Below are 6,831 nucleotides of genomic sequence, written 5' to 3'. Positions count from 1 at the left end.
CAACACCAAAGAAATACAAACAATTATAAGAACATATTATAAGCAACTATGCACCAGAAAATTTGACAATCTGGAAGAAATGGATGCATTCCTAGAGATGTAAAAACTACCAAAATGGAACCAGGAAGAAATAGAAAACCTGAACAGACCCATAACCAGTGAGGAGATTGAAGCAGTCATCAAAAATCTCCCAACAAACAAGAGCCCAGGGCCAGATGGTTTCCCAGAGGATGTCTACTAAACATTTAAAGAATTAATACCTATCCTCCTGAAACTGTTCCAAAAATTAGAAATAGAACGAAAATTTCCAAACTCATTTTATGAGGCCAGCATTACCTTGATCCCCAAACCAGACAAAGATCCTATCAAAAAGGAGAATTATAGACCAATAACCCTGATGTACATGGATGCAAAAATTCTCACCAAAATACTAGCCAATAAGATTCAACAGTACATTAAAAGGATTATTCACCATGACAAAGTGGGATTTATTCCAGGGCTCCAAGTTTGGTTCAACATCCACAAATCAATCAATGTGATGCAATATATTAATAAAAGAAATAACAAGAACCATAAGATACTCTCAATAGATGCTGAAAAAGCACTTGACAAAGTACAGCATCCTTTCTTGATCAAAACTTTTCACGGTGTAGGGATAGAAGGTACATATCTCAATATCATCAAAGTCATCTATGAAAACCCCACAATGAATATCATTCTCAAGGGGGAAAGACAGAGCTTTTCTGCTAAGGTCAGGAACACATCAGGGATGTCCACTATCATCACTACTATTCTAGTACTAGACGTCCTAGCCTCTGCAATCAGAAAACAAAAAGAAATAAAAGGCATCCAAATTGGCAAAGAAGAAGTCAAACTCTCACTCTTTGCAGATGATATGACACTTTATGTGGAAAACCCAAAGACTCCACTCCAAAACTGCTAGAAGTCATTCAGGAATACAGTAAAGTGTCAGGACATACAGTCAATGCACAGAAATCAGTTGCATTTCTATACACCAACAAGACAGAAGAAAGAGAAATTAGGGAATCAATCCCATTTACAATTGTACCCAAAACCATAAGATACCTAGGAATAAATCTAAGCAAAGAGACAAAGAATCTGTACTCAGAAAACTGTAAAGTAGTCATGAAAGAAATTGAAAAAGACAGGGCGCCTGGGTGGCTCAGTGGGTTAAGCCACTGCCTTCGGCTCAGGTCATGATCTCAGGGTCCTGGGATCGAGTCCCGCATCGGGCTCTCTGCTCAGCAGGGAGTCTGCTTCCTTCTCTCTCTCTCTCTGCCTGCCTCTCCGTCTACTTGTGATCTCTCTCTGTCAAATAAATAAATAAAATATTTAAAAAAAAAGAAATTGAAAAAGACAGAAAAAAATGGAAAATGTTCCATCCTCATGGGTTTGAAAGAACAAATATTGTGAAAATGTCTATGTTAGAGCAATCTACACGTTTAATGCAATCCCTATCAAAATCCCATCAATTTTTTTCAAAGAATGGAACAAATAGTCCTAAAATTTATATGGAACCAGAAAAGACCCTGAATAGCCAGAGATATGTTGAAAAAGATATGTTGGTGGCATAACAATTCTGGACTTCAAGCTCCATTAAAAAGCTGTCATCATCAAGATAGTATGGTACTGGCACAAAAACAGACACATAGTTCAATGGAATAGAATAGAAAACCCAGAAATGGACCCTCAACTCTATGGTCAACTAATCTTCAACAAAGCAGGAAAGAATGTCCAATGGAATAAAGACAGTCTCTTCAACAACTGGTGTTGGGAATATTGGATAGTCACATGCAGAAGAATGAAACTGGACCATTTCTTTACACCACACACAAAAATAGACTCAAAATGAATGAAAGACCTCAATGTGAGACAGGAATCCATCAAAATCCTTGAGAAGAACACAGGCAGCAACCTCTCCGACCTCAGCCGCAGCAACTTCTTCCTAGAAACATCACCAAAGGCAAAGGAAGAAAGGAAAAATGAACTATTGTGACTGCATCAAGATAAAAAGTTTTTGCACAGCAAAGGAAATAGTCAACAAAAGACAACTGACAGAATGGGAGAAGATATTTGCAAACGACATATCAGATAAAGGGCTAGTATCCAAAATCTATAAAGAACTTATCAAACTCAACACCCAAACAACAAATACTCCAATCAAGAAATGGGCAGAAGACATGAACAGACATTTCTGCAAAGAAGACATCCAAATGGCCAACAGACACATGAAAAAGTGCTCAACATCACTGGGCATCAGGGAAATACAAATAGAAACCACAGTGAGATACCACTTCACACCAGTCAGAATGGCTAAAATTAACCAGTCAGGAAGCGAGAGGTGTTGACGAAGATGTGGAGAAAGGAGAACCCTCCTACATTGTTGGTGGGAATGCAAGCTGGTGCAGCCACTCTGGAAAACAGCATGGTGGTTCCTCAAAAAGTTGAAAATAGAGCTACTCTATGACCCAGCAATTGCACTACTGGGTATTTCCCTAAAAAGTAGTGATCTGAAGGGGCATGTGCACCCGAATGTTTATGGCAGCAATGTTCACAATAGCCAAACTATGGAAAGAGGCTAGATATCCATCAACAGATGAATAGGTAAAGCAGATGTATATATACATACAATGGAATGCTATGCAGCCATCAAAACCCCCAAATCTTGCCATTTGCATTGATGTGGATGGAACTAGAGAGTATTATGCTAAGTGAAATAAGTCAATCAGACAAAAACAAATATCATATTATCCCTCTTTATGAGGAATTTGAGAAGCAGGATGTGGACTCTTGGGGGGAAGGGAGAGAAAAATGAAACAAGATGGGACTGGGGAGGGAGACAAACCGTAAGAGACTCTTAATCTCAGGAAACAAAGTGAGGGCTGCTGGGGCAGGGGAGGGATAGGGTGGCTGGGTGATGGACATTGGGGAGGGTTGTGCTATGGTGAGCACTGTGAATTGTGTAAGACTGGTGATTCACAGACCTGTACCCCTGGAACAAATAATACATTATATGTTTATTTAAAAAAAACTGGGAAGAACAAGAATTGGGAGTAGAATAGTTATTTTTCAATGGAGAAGAAATTGAAAAAAAACTGTGGTGCTGAATTATATGAGAAATATTTTTCCCTTTAATGGCTGAGGGATGAAAAGAGGGAGGCATTTTAATCATGGTTATATGTGAAAATGGTAGAAAGGAGACATTTTTCAATTAAAAATTTTCTCAACATGGGTTGTTGGAGGGGAGGTCAGTAGTGGGATGGGGTAACTGGGTGATGGGAATTAAGGAGGGCACTTAATGGAATTAACGTTGGGTGTTATATGCAACTGATGAATTGCTAAATTCTACCCTGGAAACTAATAATATACTATATGTTAAGTAAATTGAATTTAAATTAAAGATTAAAAAATAATCTCTCAACATTAACAATCAAATAATGGCAGGAAAAATGATTAAATTGGAGTCATGGCTTACATAGTATGTAGAAATTTTGTGTTTTGTTTTGATATACTTTTATAGTATTTTCATATTTTTACATAATTTAATTATAATTAACGTCCAGAAGAAAACAAGAGAAACCTATAGGAGAGTAAGATGGGAAAGGAGAGTCATATGGCATTAAGGACTTCTAATGAATGGAAAAAATGTATTGAGGGTTTCTTTAGTACTGCATGTAGTAGAGAGAGCAGGGAATATAAAGATATTTTTATGAAAAGACATAATCAGCAGTTTGGGGAGATTAGATCATATGGAAGATATTTAGACAAAGAAAATATGCAAAAGGGTGCTTCCTCGCCCAAACCAGTCAACAGTGAATATGATGCATCCATGAAGCCTTGAAGTTTGCAATATTGTTATGAAATATTAACATGGTCACGCCAGGGAGGTGCCTGCTCAGATTCTCACAGAATGCTCTCAGCATCACTCCCAGCTAAGGGATGGTCTCCCCCACCCCAAAGATCCACCCACTGTCAAATGCCTAGAAATCTGTTTCTTTTCCAGGTTTAACTTTTGGGGTTTCTGCTGGATGAAAAGCATAATACACACAATCAAGGAGATGAAGAAGAGGAAGGACATTTTGCCCAATATCACTTCAGGCTATCAGTTTTTTGATACCTGTTCCATCACCTGCAAATCTGTGGAAGCAGCTTTGGTATTCCTTACAGGCAAGGAAGAAAACAAGCTCGATTTTAGGAACAGTACCGGAGCATTTCCGGCAGGCATTGTTGGAACAGATTGGATCATTCTCATCAGTTGCCTTATCAAGAATTCTAGCGTTATATTATTTACCATAGGTAATACTCAGGTATGTCAGAATACCGTGCTGGGTGCTAGCTTGTGAAGAAACACAAGCTATGTTTGGCTTAACTGCGGTAGATAGTAAGGTGTTCAGGTGAGGCTGAGATGAGATGCAGAGACCAGCAGGGACCATGGTGAAACTGCTGCCCCTAATTTCTCTGTTCAGTCTAGGCTTAGCAAGTGTAACCTGATGCCTTAAAGAAGAGGTTTAAAAAAGAAACTCTTCTTTAAAAAAGAAAATTTATTTATTTAAGGGACAGAGTACAGGTGAGATGGGGGCAGAGAGTGGGGGTTGGGGTTTGAGGGGAAGAATCTCAAGTAGACTCCCTGCTGAGTTGCGATCCCTACAAGGGGCTCAGTCTCAGGACCCTGAGATCATGACCTGAGCAGAAATCAAGAGTCAGAGGCTTAACTGACTGAGCCACCCAGGCCTCCATTTCAGGCTCCTCTTCATCCCGTAGGATTCTGCTTTAATTTTTGCCTTGAGGTTGTGAGTTACTGATTTGTACCTCTTGAGGCATGGCATTCTTAGCACTGGGTGAGGCACAGAGTAGGTGATGGAAAAATACTGAGTGGGTTGTTGGTTGGTTGGTTGGTTGGTGCTAGGTGCTATAAAGAACTCATTTTGTTTCTTGCCTATATTAAAGCTTATTATTCATGACTCTTTGCTCCTTTTACTAACCTACTGAAATGAGCCTGTGAATTTCACAAGATAGTTAGAATTTTGGGATGCTAACATTATGGAATTTTTGTTTTTTACTTAAAAAATATATTTTTTACTTTAAGTTTTTATTTTAATTCCAGTTAGTTAACGTACAATGTTATATTAGGTCCAGGTATATGATATAGTAATTTAACAGTTCCATACATCACCCTGTGCTCATCATAACAAGCGCCCTCCTTAATCCCCATCTTCTATTTCACACATCCTCCCACCCACCTCCCCTCTGATGACCATCTGATAATTTTAAATTCAGAGACTTGGAACGTGTTTCAACTTAAGAACAGAGGATATTAGGAAGAATGGGTTATTAAGAAAATATAAATAAAATTCTATAAGTATTTCTAAGGCTGGATCAGTACAGTATGATCCAGATTTATTAATATGAATGATGATTAAGCTTATTTGTGTTACTAAAGTAATGGGAGAATTAGAAGTAATTGTAAAAAGTAGTCTTTACTTCGTATTTCTTTTATAAAGCTGCAAGTACAAACGTAGGAGGAACAGGAAAATACTGAGAAACTGAACCAAGAGGAGGGGTTGGGTGACACAGCTGACATCTTAGGCATGGCTTCATGCAGCTCAGTTGAATGGTTCCCGTGAGCTCTATCTTCTACCAAAAACCACCTGTGATCCAGACTGACTAGAAAGCTCTGATTGATTTTCTCATTTAAATCCTTTCAAAGAAGGAAAAGAAATCCATACGACATTTTCACATTGGTTGTTTCACTTAATATACTGTAATTATTATAACATATATATTAATATAATGTGTATATTATTCATTATAATACACTGAGTATATATTAGTTGTACTTAATGTACTTAACATATAGATGTCATTACTCTGATTCTACTCATGGCGAAACAGGTTCAGAGGGTTTAAGTAACTTGTCTACAGTCTTACACTAACTGTGGAGCCAGAATTAAAAGTCAGGCATTTCTGCTTCCTAAATGACATTCTTTCCTATATATGACCTTCTTGATGTTGCTGCTAGTGAGTTTCCAAAGCAGAATGTGAACTTTAGCCAGTGTAGTAAGAATAGGACAAGTGGTAGAGAAAGAGAAAATAGGAATATTTTGTCTCTTATAAAGGAATTGACAGTCATGGGGACATGGAATTATAATATAGGAGGCCCTATTGATGGTGACATATTAATAACAAGGAATGGGTTAGGGAAGAATGTAGCATATGTTCCTCATTGTAGAGTCAGGGAGACTGGGGGTACAGCATAGCAGAAACGCATGTGAGGCTCGAGAATTCACCGTACTGATGAAAATATAAGAATCACTGGCAAAATGCAAAAAAAAAAAATCTTTTAAATCTTTTCATTTTTCTAGACAAGCACCTATGAAATGAATGCCACTTTGTTGAAGAATGCAGCTAGACCTGTGGGTGCGGTAGAGTTTCCTACCACCCTCCACCAGTGAGTCTCAAGACCTAAACACTTAGCAGTCCTGGTGGAGAGAAAATAAGAAAGAGAAGAGAAAGAGGGAAAGGAGTGGTGGTGGGAAAACGCATACACACAGTGAAGAGGGGCCGAGGAAAGGGGGGGGGGAGGAAGAGCAGGAGGGAACTAGCCTGCCAAGTAGACTGTGAGTCCACTCTCTCCATCATCTCCGTGGATGAGAAGCTAGAGCCGAGATAGCACCTGGATGGCTTTACTCCCACATCTAGTCTCATGTGAACGTAGATGAAAGGGCAGAAGACCTCCTTTTCCGTGCTGTCACCCCAGCTGTGAAAAGTGCTGCATTGAATGTCATCATCTTAATAATTAGCTCCTCAGAC

The 6,831-nt window shown here is 38.7% G+C and overlaps 1 pseudogene; it reads left to right on the top strand.

Annotated features, from left to right (window-relative positions):
- The window catches only part of LOC111146984, a 41,258-nt pseudogene that overhangs the window by 10,020 nt on the left and 24,407 nt on the right, over positions 1-6,831 (top strand).

The sequence above is a fragment of the Enhydra lutris genome, unplaced genomic scaffold (genome assembly GCF_002288905.1).
Source record: "Enhydra lutris kenyoni isolate GAN:26980312 unplaced genomic scaffold, ASM228890v2 scaffoldscaffold2, whole genome shotgun sequence".
Taxonomy (NCBI): Eukaryota; Metazoa; Chordata; class Mammalia; order Carnivora; family Mustelidae; genus Enhydra; species Enhydra lutris.
The sequence above is the reverse complement of the archived record's forward strand: the minus strand, read 5'-3'. Positions and strand labels throughout refer to the sequence as shown.